The sequence below is a fragment of the Podarcis liolepis genome (assembly GCF_965112155.1).
Source record: "Podarcis liolepis genome assembly, chromosome: 12".
Taxonomy (NCBI): domain Eukaryota; kingdom Metazoa; phylum Chordata; class Lepidosauria; order Squamata; family Lacertidae; genus Podarcis; species Podarcis liolepis.
The window spans coordinates 16,474,913-16,488,727 of record NC_139563.1 but is presented as its reverse complement, the minus strand read 5'-3'; the positions used below and the strand labels follow the sequence as shown (position 1 = coordinate 16,488,727).

General features: G+C 44.6%; 1 long non-coding RNA gene across 1 annotated transcript; it reads left to right on the top strand.

Moving 5' to 3' along the window:
* Positions 1–3,963: 3,963 nt before the first annotated feature.
* Positions 3,964–7,670, top strand: LOC310689541. The gene is made up of 2 exons (XR_014517469.1): positions 3,964–4,215; positions 7,353–7,670. It is a non-coding gene; the product is annotated as an uncharacterized lncRNA (long non-coding RNA).
* Positions 7,671–13,815: the final 6,145 nt, after the last annotated feature.

Here is a 13,815-nt window from a genome sequence, read left to right as displayed (position 1 = left end):
ATGTGGAGAACTGAATTTAATATTAAGGGGCAGGGATGAGAAACTGCCTAGGTCCCTTGCAGGCTTCAGAGCACACAGGGTTACATATGGCTGCTCCAAGCTCCAAATTAGCTTTTCTGAATTGTCACTATTAAAATGCATCATGCTAATAATTGTGGTTGTATTGATTAGTCGACTGAGAGCTATCCAGTCACTTAATGACTTATTTGGGGGGAATGGGGAGGAAAACCGTGAAAACTACAATACTAATTAATATGAAATATCATCCACTGTTAACATAGCTGTGACTAATATTTCATTGAAATGCAATTACCTGCTCAGAAATAAGGGTTAAGATGTAAAGAGATAGCTGTCTTAGCTGGTTTGCTTTCAATTAACCTACATCCAGGAAAACTGAAAAATGGACATAGACAGGGGCTTTTTTTGGGGGGGGGGTTTCTACCCAAGCTGACTTCCAATGTATCTTGGGACAGCAGGAAGTCTCTAGTAGAGATTGGGCAGTACACAGTAGCTGCTGCAGGGGAGGAGAGGTTGCTGTCACTGAGGCCCAGCCTTGAGTGACATGCCAGCTCTGAGGGGCAGGCAGAGGGCAGGACCTCCCTAGTGTCGGGATGCTGTCAACGGCTCCCGGCTGGTTGCCCAGGAAAGTATAAAGACATGGAAAAGTTTCTTACACTCCTTATTTATTTCAAACTTTACAGAGAGAGGCTAAAGAACCCAGCCTCTTGGATAATTGTCAGGAGTGCATACAGGAGCCAGGCCCTGTGACCAGTAGGGCTTCGCAGGACTGGGGCCTTCCTAAGTTTGTTCTGGAGAGGCAAGGCGCGGCCGCACAGGTGAGGTCGCTTGGTAACTCACTGCACCTGGTGGCAAGAGCTGGGAAGGGATATAAGGTCAGCATTTCCCTTCGGCTCTTTGCCACAGCAACACATTTTCTGCCTTGCTGCGTTTGGCTTCTTGTTTCCTGATCCTTGGACCTCGGCTTCCTGACTCCCTGCTTCTTGATCCTCAGACCCTTGATTTTGTGACTCCTTGCTTCTCGACCCTTGGACCCCTGACTTCTGGACTCTTGTTCCTGCTCCCACCCCGCCATCTTGCCCCTGGTCCCGATGTCTTCAGTTGGGACTTTGATTGCCCATAGACAATAATGGCGTTGTCCTGAGTGAATCCCACCCCCCCCAACACTTCCTCATTCATCATCACCATCATCTCCTCTACGGGTGCCACTAGGTTCCCTCAGTCTTCAAGTTCTTTGTCCTCCTACTTTTAAGGCTCGCCGGGTTCTGGGAGAGAAGTAGGCCTTTCTAATGACAATGTGTCAGCCAGCTGCTGCTTTTTCTCTCCCATGATTTCCCAACTTTCCCCCTCATCTGCCTCTTAGCTGCCACCTCCCTCAAACCCCTGTTGTAAATCTATACTGTCTTCCTCTTCCTCCTCCTTGGAAAGGTCAGGATGGGGAGGTGGTCTCCACCACTCCTCCTCCTCTGCCCAGTCCCTGACACCTGGGCGGAAAGGAAGGGGGAGCAGAAGGCGAGGAGTCTTGGTTTTTTTATTATTATTTTTAAAAAATGCTTTCTATGTCTCTGTTTAATCTTGCCCCTTTCTAAAATTTATTTATTGGTGTTTGTTTTTCTTAACAAAGAATAAAATAAAATAAAATAAAATAAATAGGGATTAAGGGGTTTTCTCAGGATGGTGTGTGCGCTTTGTCCTGTTGGTGTGGTTGTTGTTTAGTTGTGTCCAAACTTTCATGACCCCAGGCACTCCTGTCTTCCAGTGCCTCCCACAGTTTGGTCAAACTCATGCAGGTAGCTTCTAGAACACAGTCCCACCATCTTGTCCTCTGTCGTCCCCTTCTCCTTGTGCCCTCCATCTTTCCCAACATCAGGGTCTTTTCCAGGGAGTCTTCTCTTCTCAAGAGGTGGCCAAAGTTTTGGAGCCTCAGCTTCAGGATCTGTCCTTCCAGTGAGCACTCAGGGCTGATTTCCTTAAGAATGGATAGGTTTGATCTTCTTGCAGTCCATAGGACTCTCAAGAGTCTCTTCTAGCACCATAATTCAAAATCATCAATTCTTTGGCGATCAGCCTTCTTTGTGGTCCAGCTCTCACTTCCTTACATCACTACTGGTGTGGTAGTGATGGCAATTGCCCCTCTTCTGATAGGAAATGCTTGAGGACAGATGGACAGAAAAATGGGAGGTTGAGGAGGGTCAATTGGGGGGAATGATAAATGTCGCTATTTTCATCTGAGGAATGCTGGCAGATATGGAGTGGATGCCAGGCTAGCCTCTCTGGGGAGGACACTCTAGAGCTGAGTTGCAACCTCCCAACACACCTCACTCAGTGGAAACACCCCAAGAAGAGATTCTGTGGGTGTTTTGGGGTCCCCAATATACTAGAGCCTTCTCTCCTGCTGACTATGTGGCAGGAGCTATTTTTATTTTGGGAGGTGTTGTACGGAAGAGTGTGGAGGGTGAAGTGGTGGGACCCAAGGTCAGCTTGACCACCTAAATGAGAAGTAGGCCTTTTCCTTAATAGAAAGTGAGGCCACCTCACTATTCATGATGAGGCTATGTTTCAGTTGGGCTCATCCTTTGGATTTTCAAATCGCTTTTTTGAAATTGGGTGGCATGATGGGGGAGCAGGAAGCAACAGAAGGCCCGATAATGAGATATTGATTGGCTCGGCCTCTTCCAATATCGACCTTCGCAATAAATCATAAGGTGCTTTGTAATTAGGAAATCCATATAAATAACAAAGGGACTGTTAGCTTTGTCACTTTGTACTAAGAATGGGGCAATGCTCGTTGAGAGGTAGCCAATTTCATGCATTAAACACACCATACAGCTTTGTGTATTTACTCAGAAGTAAATCGCATGGTGTTCTTTTCTGAAGATGGGGAAACCAGACCAAAAGTGATATAAAACAGAAACGTAACCAAGTGTGGGTTTACAATAACAATCAATGTAAAAAGAGATATCTGAAAATGTCTGTAGCTACATGGGTAGCAATCTTGTGCTTATTCTGATTGTTCAGTTTTCTGTTTCTCTGAACTAAAGCAGAGCAATAGGCTGCCTTCACACCATACATTTAAAGCACATGCCTTCCTCCAAAGAATCCTGAGAACCATAGTTCTCACTGAGCTATAATTCCCAGCATACAGTTCCCAGGATTACCCTCCGGGGGAAGGTATTATTGGGCTTTTGTTGTTTTTATTTTGATAATGTACTTTGTGGTTCTTCCCCTGAGACCTGTGGGCACAGGAGGTATATAAATTCAATAGTAGGGATGCAGGTGGTGCTGTGGTCTAAACCACTGAGCCTCTTGGGCTTGCAGATTAGAAGGTCGGTGGTTCAAATCCCCGCGATGAGGTGAATTCCCATTGCTCTGTCCCAGCTCCTGCCAACCTAGCAGTTCGAAAGCACACTAGTGCAAGTAGATAAATAGGTACCACTGTGACGGGAAGCTAAACGGCGTTTCCGTGTGCTCTGGCACTTGTCACAATGTTCTGTTGAGCCAGAAGCGGTTTAGTCCTGCTGGCCACATGACCCGGAAAGCTGTCCATGGACAAACACCGGCTCCCTCGGCCTGAAAGCAAGATGAGCATCACAACCCCATAGTCGCCTTTGACCGTCCAGGGTCCTTTACCTTTTTCACCTTTTTATAAATTCATTGAATAAATAAATAAATTTGGAGGAAGCTTTGAATGGATGGTGTGTATGCAGAAGGAGAACCAAACTGACAGATCTTTCCACAACCAGCTCCAGGCCCCTGGGAAGCCACCTCCTGCCTTTAATTACCATCAGGCAATGCTTGCCTCTTCCGACTTCCCTTGTGTTTTCCAATCGGGGCAAAGCTGGAAGATACATCCCTGTCAACATGGTGAGCCTGCCGTTGTTCTCTTCCATTGCCTTCACTGACCTCACCTGTCATCACCATGGCAACAGGAGAACGTGGCTCTTCCATCAGCAGGCTGCTGCAATGGATGTTGGGAATGGGGGGGAAGGCTTGTTTCTCAGGAACCGAGCCCTTGACCTCATTGTTTACTTGTTCTCCCAGGTATTCTCTGGTTCTTTGCATTTAAAATATATGCTTGAGCAGTGCCAGTGCTTTGATCCAGGAATTCCACTATCGCACCTGAATTTTGCCTCAATAGAAATGGAGCAAACACTTCACTCGGATTACCAGTCTTCGCGATACTATTATTATGGCAACGTAGGTGGTTTTTCCTGTTGATTATTAGTTATAATTACCAGGGTGTACTCGCCTTTTGGATGAAGCACAGAACTCCCATTACTGGTAATGCAAACCACATTTGAGCCTGTCAGGATGGGAACATCCCCTGTAGAATTTGTACAGAAAATGCCCCGAGGGAATAATACACTTGACAACTGTGCTATTACCCTATCAGAGGCTTAAAAAGCTCGCATGCACGGTAATTAAGAAAGTACAACAGGCAAAACTCCCTTTCTGAGAGCCTGGCTTTTATTGTTACATATGTTCTTCGGAGCAAAGTCTTCTGAACAGTTCCTCTCGGGTCATAAATGTTTAATTTTTAATCTATTTTTCATCAGTTGTGTGTAAGGAAGCAGTTCCCACCTCAAAAGAATCTTTCCGAGTGCTTTCTTATGTCTCTGAAGTTTCAAAAGTAATAGCGGCTAGTAATGATTTTCTTTTTCTTTTTAATATACCTCTCATCTTTAAAAAGGAGAGAGAGAGTACACAAAGAGCTTTAAGAATGGAATATAACTGTTTTGGTTTCCCAACCCAAGTCAATGTAATCCATTCTTTTCTTACAATCTGGATCTGGTTTGGCCAAGTCCAGATTGTCTCAGTCAAGGCTGGTGTGAATTGCCAAATCAAGCCTCGGGCCTGGTGGGTGGGTGGGTTGGTGTGCGCGAGCACGCAAACAATCCTAAAAAATATGACAAAAGCAGAACTGCACTTGAGATCATTCTGCATTTGTAAGAACTTGATATTTTAGCGTGGCAACACACCATTTTTTAATTCCCTGCCCATTGATATCAAGCACTTTCACTGTACAGTGGTACCTCAGGTTAAGTACTTAATTCGTTCCGGAGGTCCGTACTTAACCTGAAACACCACTTTAGCTAATGGGGCCTCCCGCTGCTGCCGCACAACCGGAGCATGATTTCTGTTCTCATCCTGAAGCAAAGTTCTTAACCTGAAGCACTATTTCTGGGTTAGCGGAGTCTGTAACCTGAAGCGTATGTAACCTGAAGTGTATGTAACCCAAGGTACCACTGTACACTTTTTTTGCACCTACTAAGCACATTTGTTTAGGTAAACCTACCCAGATATTTAGAAACCTGGCACGAGTCTTAATCTGTTTCTAGTTCGTTGTTATTTTAACTTCTCTTAAGTTATTGCCGTTGATCTTGTTTCTTTGTGAGAATTTTATTGTTTTCTCCTTTTTGTAAACCACTTTGAGGCTTTGTGACAATCTAGTGGTGCATGAATTTTATGAAATAAACTATAAATAAATAAGTAAAATGCAGAAATTAAGTAGGCAAAGCTGCTGCTGGCATGACTAGTAACTGGATCTCTCTGTGTATGTTTAATATGAACTTCTCTTTGCAATTGCTTTATAATATGTGGTCTGTTTGCAGAGGTTTAGTGTGATCCTGAGGTAAATGGATATTTTACCTTGTCCCGTGTGTTCTTTGCAGTCACAGAGGGTGATGTCATTTATTAGCATTTCAGCTGTCTCTTCAATGGATCCAGGAGCCCTAAACAATAGGTACCTCAGAAGGTATTTATCGCGAGTGAATCAAGCAATTGTCTTCTCTTCCCTGCCCACTGGGCCGCATCACATCATGTGCTTGTTAGCAAATTTTGGCTTGGTTGCAAAGTAAACTCTTGCTGAAAGATGCAAAATATAATACAGGCCATGAAAAATCAATATTTGGTGATCTAACTTGTTTACATGCATGCTTCACCATCTGCCCAGTACAAAAAAATGAAAGGGAAGGAGGAAGCTATTGTCTCCATGAAACAAGGATGATGTCACCTCCATTCAACTTGCTCAGGTAGGGAAGGCGATCGTAGCAATCTTCAGGGACAGAAGCTGAATGGGAAAGGAGTGCCTGGGTGAGGACTGGAAAACATTTCCTCTATACCATAGGTAGGAAAGCATTTTCAAACTGAGGGCCACATTCCCTGCTGGGCAATCTTCTGGGAGCCACGTACCAGTGGTGGGCGGGGCCAAAGGCAAAAGTGGGAGGGGCAACAAACGCAAATGTTGCCATTGTGCTGGGGGCTGGTTTGGCACATAATCCAACGCCTTTTCTTTCCTGTATCCAAGCAAGCAAGGGGTATTTCACACTGGCAAAAACACCTAAGGAGGACCAACGAGAGGTGTGGTCTAAGGAGAAGTATTGTGAACAAGTCGTGAGGGCCAGGTAGAGAGGTCTAGAGGACCAAATTTGGTGCTTAGGCTCAAGGTCACCTCTGCTCTATTATCTGGTGTTCCGGCTGTGAATGTTGTTTCAAGGCTAGCAGTATCCATCAGGGCCAGATTTAGGTTTGATGAGGCCCTAAGCTACTGAAGGTAATGGGGCCCTTTATATGTCAGCAACAAATTGTCACTGTTTTTTGTGTTGAATATATGCTATATGGTAATTTATGGACCTAACAGGTATCTAAAGCCATTTGCCACTGTTGCTGTATGTAGGTTTTATTTTATTCATTTTTTTATCTTTTATTTTGGAAATGTACATCCAGGTTGTTGTTTTCTTTAGGTTTTTTTTGGGGGGGGGCCAAGAGAGTGGGGCCCTAAGCTATACCTTGTTTAGTTTACACATAAATCCGACACTGGTATCCATGCACAGAAAGGGGAGGAAATCACAGGCTTGGGAAAATCCTTGTTTGCATAGGTACCCCCCCAAAAGCCCCCAACCCCCACCCCCAATGATGGAAATGTCCCATTAGGATTGGGCATATACAGTGTGGAGGGCTGGCTGACTGTTGGGGGGGGGGTTGAAAACTGTGGTAAGTAGTAGTGAGAAAGGAATGGATTCATTAGAATCCTGAACGACGAGCACTCCGCACTGCAGCATTTTGTTGCAGGTTCCTCTTGTGTCTCCTAGAGTGAATACTCTGTTCTGGTCTCAAGAAGCTGCATCTGCCCATCCTTTTATTCATCTTTGCACAAGCAAAGCAGCCATTCCATTTAGCAGCTGCCCTTCCCTGGCAGCAAAGGAGGTGGAGAGGGTGTTGGGATGCAAGAGGGGAAATCAAGGGGGCAGCTTAGGGACAGTGGGAAGAAAGCTTTGCCCCCCGTTATGGATAGACACATTTTCATGCCGTGTCTTGTTTTTCCAATCCGTTAGGAGGAAACGCATAGAAACATGGCTAACAAGAGAAATTCACACTAAAAGGCTGGTGGATTTTCCTTAGAACATTCCAAAGAAGAATTTGCCCACAGATATGTAAACGTTGAGAAGCTGACGTTAAAAATGGAAGAATCAGAAACCGAGAAGCTGAAATTGACAGAATTGCCCTTCCCTCATAGTAAAGTGAAAACTCTTCCTTACAGCTGGGAACGAAACCTACTATGGGGCCTTCAGAACACTTGACGGCTACACTTTCGTACAATAGCAACCTATTACTAGGACCCCTTTGCCAATTAAAGGACTCAATCGCCCCCTTCCCTGTTCCTAAAAAAGAGCAGATTGTAGCACAAACAATGGAACTCGCAACACCTCACAATCTCCCCCTCCCCCAATGCACTCCTTGAATGTGCACAGCTGGGTGTGATCCATTAGCTCCTCTAAAGTGCTGGAAATATTGGCTCTGCCAGGGAATAATGAAAATGCTATATACAATGACACAATAGGCTCTCCTCTTGATTTTTTTCCCGCCTTTAAAAAAACCTGTTTCCAAGGCTAGGCATTTAATAATTGCTCCAAGAGCTCATTCCGCAATCGCTCCCGCTTTGTTCTTCGTCCTTGGTTAAAATGCCTTTGTTACCAAGAATGGATGTCGCTGCGTGGGCTCTGCACATCCTTATTTAAGCATACATTGCCCGCACAATATTGTTGCGTGTGCCACCCCGATCTCTGAGCGGTTTGAGATTTAAGGGTTTCCTGGCACTAACTGAGGGTTCATGTTTCCTTTGGAATGAAGCATAGCAGAGAGAGTGGTGCTTTTTGATATATAGTTTATTTACACATATATACAACCTGAGCCTATGATGGAGGGCTCACTCCATAAATGTCCTGCTTCTCTCATAGCCACAGCCTTGGATTCCAGTAGAAATTGGGCCTCTCTCTCACTCACTCACTCTCTCTCCGCACCCCTTCTCCAGCCTGCTGCTTTTGCACCCAGCTTCTAACTCATATCACTCAGGTCTCCACTCTGGTCTTTTGTCTTTCTAACTAACTAACAGTTGTGGGAGGAATGCCCACCCATTTAATTTCTGGCACAGAGCCACTTCCTTTGTTCCCTTAATGGCCCATCACCCAGGCTATCACCTCAACGCAGCAAGCTAGCCTGGCTTATATTTTAATACTTGTTTGATCCAGGGGTTAGGAGGGTCTCTCATACAGCCTACTTCCTCCCCACTCACCCACCCCCCAAAAAACTCATAACAATATAATAAAAGATTCTCTGCTGAGCATAATAGGTTTCCTTCATGTGCGTTTCTCAACTCCGTTACTTGGCATTCGCAGGGCTACACCTGGGAACTGCTGGAAAACCTATGTTTTCTCACAAATTAGGAGCATACAGTGGTACCTCGGGTTAAGAACTTAATTCATTCCGGAGGTCCGTTCTTAACCAGAAACTGTTCTTAACCTGAGGTACCACTTTAGCCAATGGGGCCTCCCGCTGCTGCCGCGGCACGATTTCTGTTCTCATCCTGAAGCAAAGTTCTTAACCTGAGGTACTATTTCAGGGCTAGTGGAGTCTGTAACCTGGGGCATCTGTAACCTGAGGTACCACTGTACTCTGCAATCTCCCTGCTGAAATCAAAGCTAAATTTGCCCACCAATTTCCAGGGGAACAACGTTAAGTCTCATCTGACTCAATATTAGCAGGAAATGCAAGTTCTACTTTGGGTTGTGGGGAGGACAGTAAAGCAGAATTCTGGCAACCAGCCATTATCCAAAACTCATAACTGGTTTCTGATGACGTATTGTTTCACACAATGATTTTCCAAGAATCCCAGGGTGTGGGGTGCTCCCACCTGCTTCTAAGGAAGGGCTGGAGAACTCATGAGTCTCTAGACACTAGTAGACTCCACCTTCTCCTGACTGACCTGCTGGCTGGGGCTAGTGGGAGTTATGATGCAAGGACGCCCAGAGACCCTCACGTTCCCCATGCCTGCTTGAACTCAGCCCTGATTAAATTTGCTCATGGAAAGCAAATCTGGTGTCATGATTGCTGTCTGCAATGCCCTAGTAAAAGAAAGAATTAGCAAGCGAGCTGAAGGAGGTTGTGGTGACTGATTGGTCTGTCTAGATGTGTATTGAACCATTCATAAGTCAGACTTGTAGATCAATTTGTCTATAATCACCTTAACGTTTGGATACATGAATGGGGAATAAAGTCTGATAAATGTCCGCACTTCTATTGGCTATCAGGCACGTAGGAGAAAATTGAAAGGATTTCAGCTAACAATATTCACTACAAATATGTCGGTGACATGCTTTCCATATTTCGTTTCATTTCGTGCATTTGTAAGTCACTTTTCCCAGCTAAATAAGTAAATCGCTTTCCAAAATAATACAAAACGCTTACTAACACCTCTAGGTTTCATTAGCCTCAGCGGAAATCGCAGGGTATTCAATTATCTGTTGGAAAATGCTATAAATTATTATCATTCAATACAGTCGTACCTTGGTTCTTGAACGGAATCTGTTCTGGAAGTCCGTTCAACTTCTGAAAACCAAGGTGTGGCTTCTGATTGGCTGCAGGAGCTCCCTACACTCAGTCGGAAGCCTCGGAAGCCGTGTTGGATGTTTGGCTTCCAAAAAACATCCAACACGGCTTCCGAGGCTTCCGACTGAGTGTAGGGAGCTCCTGCAGCCAATCAGAAGCCACACCTTGGTTTTCAGAAGTTGAACGGACTTCCAGAACAGATTCCGTTCAAGAACCAAGGTACGACTGTATTGAATGATAATAATTTATAGCATTTTCCAACAGATAATTGAATACCCTGCGATTTCCGCTGAGGCTAATGAAACCTAGAGGTGTTAGTAAGCGTTTTGTATTATTTTGGAAAGCGATTTACTTATTTAGCTGGGAAAAGTGACTTACAAATGCACGAAATGAAACGAAATATGGAAAGCAGCTCGGGAGATGTCGGTGGGTTACTAGACCCAGAGGCCACCTCAGCCTCTCCTGACCCTACTGGTAGTGGAGCAGCTGTAAGTGATGGCCCAGCTGAAGGCAATGAGGTAATCCCTGCATCTGGAGCCAGGGCAGGCTCAGGCCCCTGACTTGGCCCAGCTGGTGCTTGTTGCAGGGGAACTGGGGCTCTTCAGAATCAGGCCCCAGACTTGGTCCAGATGCCGCCTGAGGCAATGGATCTGGTGTGGACTGAGACTCCTCTGGTTCCGAGTCCGAGGCTGAGTCCCAGGCTATCACACCTGAAAACCATGGAAAACCACTGCTAGCCAGGGTAGACAATCCAGAGGTAAATTGGCCAGTGGTCTGACTCAGTATATACTAGAGGATCCAGTGCGGACTGAGATTCCTCTGGCTCTGAGTCTGAATCCGAGTCCCAGGCCATCACAATAGGACTCTGTTCTCTAAAACTCAGGTGTATTTAATCTGGTCATGAGAAGCAGGTGTAATGTTATTTCTATTCTTCTGTATGAGCCATGTTCTGAGTGGCGGCTCCTGCTGAACTGAGGCAGGCAGCCTGTCCCTGCCTGCCCTTTCTCACGTGCCAATGGGAAATCCAAAGGAGCTTTATAATGTCAGGTATGAGGTAATTGCCCCACATCCATGAACTTTGTTTGACCCAGCTGAAGCAGACCTAAATCAGCCATTTACTCCGCGAGACTTGGACCGCATGAAACGCCGGCCTGGACTCTTTTCTGGTGTGCCCATATGTTTTCATTTTATAGGCAAGCTTACGGCCTATAATGAGCCAAAAGAAGGAGGTAATGGCGAAGGAGGAGGGGAGAGGGAAGGGAGAGAGAGAAATCCCAAGCCATTCTAAGCCATATTGCCGCAACAGTAAATTTTTCAATCAACATTTATTTAAGAAATATGTAGACACTTCAAACGATGGGTGTACGGCAGTTATTAAAGTTGTCATCTGTTGACAAATGGGTTGTAATTATGGTATTTGCAAGAGCATTACACATATGTTGCGCTGACATCTCCAGTTTATGGAGAGAGAATATGAGAGAGAGAGATGTATCTATATTCCTAAAGCAAAGCTGCATCTGTAGATCCAAATCAGCCAAGAGAAGCCTCCAAGGGCTCTTATTTAAATAATAATGGGTTAATATGCTTTATGAATAACTATTAGGTAATGAAAAGGAGAGCTTTGATTCTCTGTGAACAAAGGAGGCCTCACGCAGGGATACTGCTGGCCCTGGCATTAACCATCCAAATTGGGGAGGAGCAGGAGGGTGACGGACTGGCTTCCATCCAGCCTGCTACAGCCATCTTTGTCTTAAGAAATATAACCGCCGCAGTTTTGTTATTTATGATCTTTCATTTACTGTGCCTGCAGGAGCTTTTGCAGGAAGACTTTAATGAGCATAACAAATAGCGAGTAAGTTGAATCCAAAGAAACAACGAAGTTTGGGGTCTCAGCCTTCTGTATTCTTCATGTAGCTTTTATTTTTCCTCATGTAATCTCTATGTGACCCAGGTAATTCCTGCTCTTCCAGACAGAGCAGGTGCAGGTTTCCTTGTTTTGTTTTCTTACATTTAAAATGTAGCACCCTGCTTGTGGTTAACGCTTAGCTGGAATGAAATATTCAACGCAGCAATAGAGAATTTAAAATAATTATTTATTTGTCAGACAAATAAATGAGAGGCACAGTGGTATATGGTTACCAAGCTCTGGCCTGGCCTCCTGCCATTATGGCCAGCACTTATATTCCCTTAATCCAGCCCCCTTTGCTCCTCCTTGGGCTGCCTCTGTCCAATCAGCCTGGTTGGATTTCCTATTGGCTGATTGCTATAACCAATCACAAAAAGATACACCCATATCCTTCTGTCCTTATATGGAAGACAAACAGCTATATATTGTTACATCTATAAATGACAAATAAGTAGTAATATATCTTACATGTGTCTCAACAAGGAATCTTAATTACCAGCTCACCTCTTGCCCTCCCTGCCCTATTGCCTTCTAAAACAAATGGTTAATCTTAAATTTTTATCTTAAACATATGTCAAGGATCTTGAGTTTCACATCAACATTGAAAGATATCCTTCATTTGAAGGTTTCTAAACAAATGTCTGACAGCTAATATATCAGGACAGCATTTGATGGCGTCTTCTTGTCTGGCAAGAGGCTGGACTGGTGGCTGACTTAATTTCAAGATAAATACAACTCTTCTAGCATTTGTTAAATCCTTTGCATAATTACATTTAAGCCAACATATTTAATACACAACACAGATAGCCTCTTAAAAGGAATAAGGCCTTTTTAAAGTAGAGAGAGAAAGAAAGAAAAGGACTCAGTTTAAAACAGTTTCAGAAGAAGCCTCCCCCCCTTCAGCAAGCTGCTTTTCCCATTATCTGTTTAAGGAAGAAACAGCTTTTAAAAAGACTTCCCAGCTAGATGCTTTAAAAAGACTTCCCAAAAAGCCTCTCTTTCTCTGTCAGCTAGATGTTTTTTCTCCCATTTACCTCTGGCCTTAGAAAATACAGCTCAAGGTTTAAGAGAGGCCCATGGTATCATTTTACTATTTGCCCATTCCTAATTATATTTATCTCTGCCTTTGTTATCTTCTGTAACATGTAGGGTCAATGTCCTGCTTTTAGTCTGTAATTTCAGCTTTTACGACTTTGAGAATTGCTTTCTGCTATCAATCAAAAAGGGGCCCCTTGTCTTAGGAGAATGGCCAAGGTTTTCTCTGCCTGGCATTGAAACATTTGAAAATCTTTTAGGCTCTCTCTAATATACAAGTCCTGATCAAACATTAATAAAATGCAGGCTTATGCCTGATGCCTCAATATCACACCCATTTTTCCTCCAGTCATGGAAACCAAGGCAGTGCAGTTGTGTTTCCCACACCCCGACCCACTTAGCCTTCAGCAAGGTGGCAACCTCATATGCCTTTCGACACACAGGATAGATTCACCCAGTTGTGCATTTGTCTTGATGCGCAACCTTCTATGGGCCAGTCCAGACGTTTACAAGGTTGCTGAGAGTCTCCGTGTGGAGGCTTCATATGAAGATGGAGTGGGGACATCTCTGCTTCACCATAATGCAGGACTCATCATGTGTGACAAAGCTCTCCATGGGAAAAGTTGGTTGAATGGACATGGTTTGCAAGACTTCAGGAAAGGGGGGAGATGCATGGCTTGATTCTTCTTGCAGTGGGGTATCTCCACATGATAACATCTCCCCAAAAGATGGGCGACATCATTTTGCCCCCTTTTTGAGAGAGCAGAATTGCACAAATTGGGTCAGAGCCATTGATTTCTCCACCATGCAAAGATTCCTGCTGGCCTAGGAATTGTCTGAAGGAAGTGAAAGCCACAACTGAATGTCTGGGCTGCCATCACTGAACAGTGTGGTGTTCCAAGTCAGGGTCAGCCTTTCCATGAGGCAGAGTGAGGCAGCTGCCTCGGGCGGCGAATTCTGAGGGCTAGAAA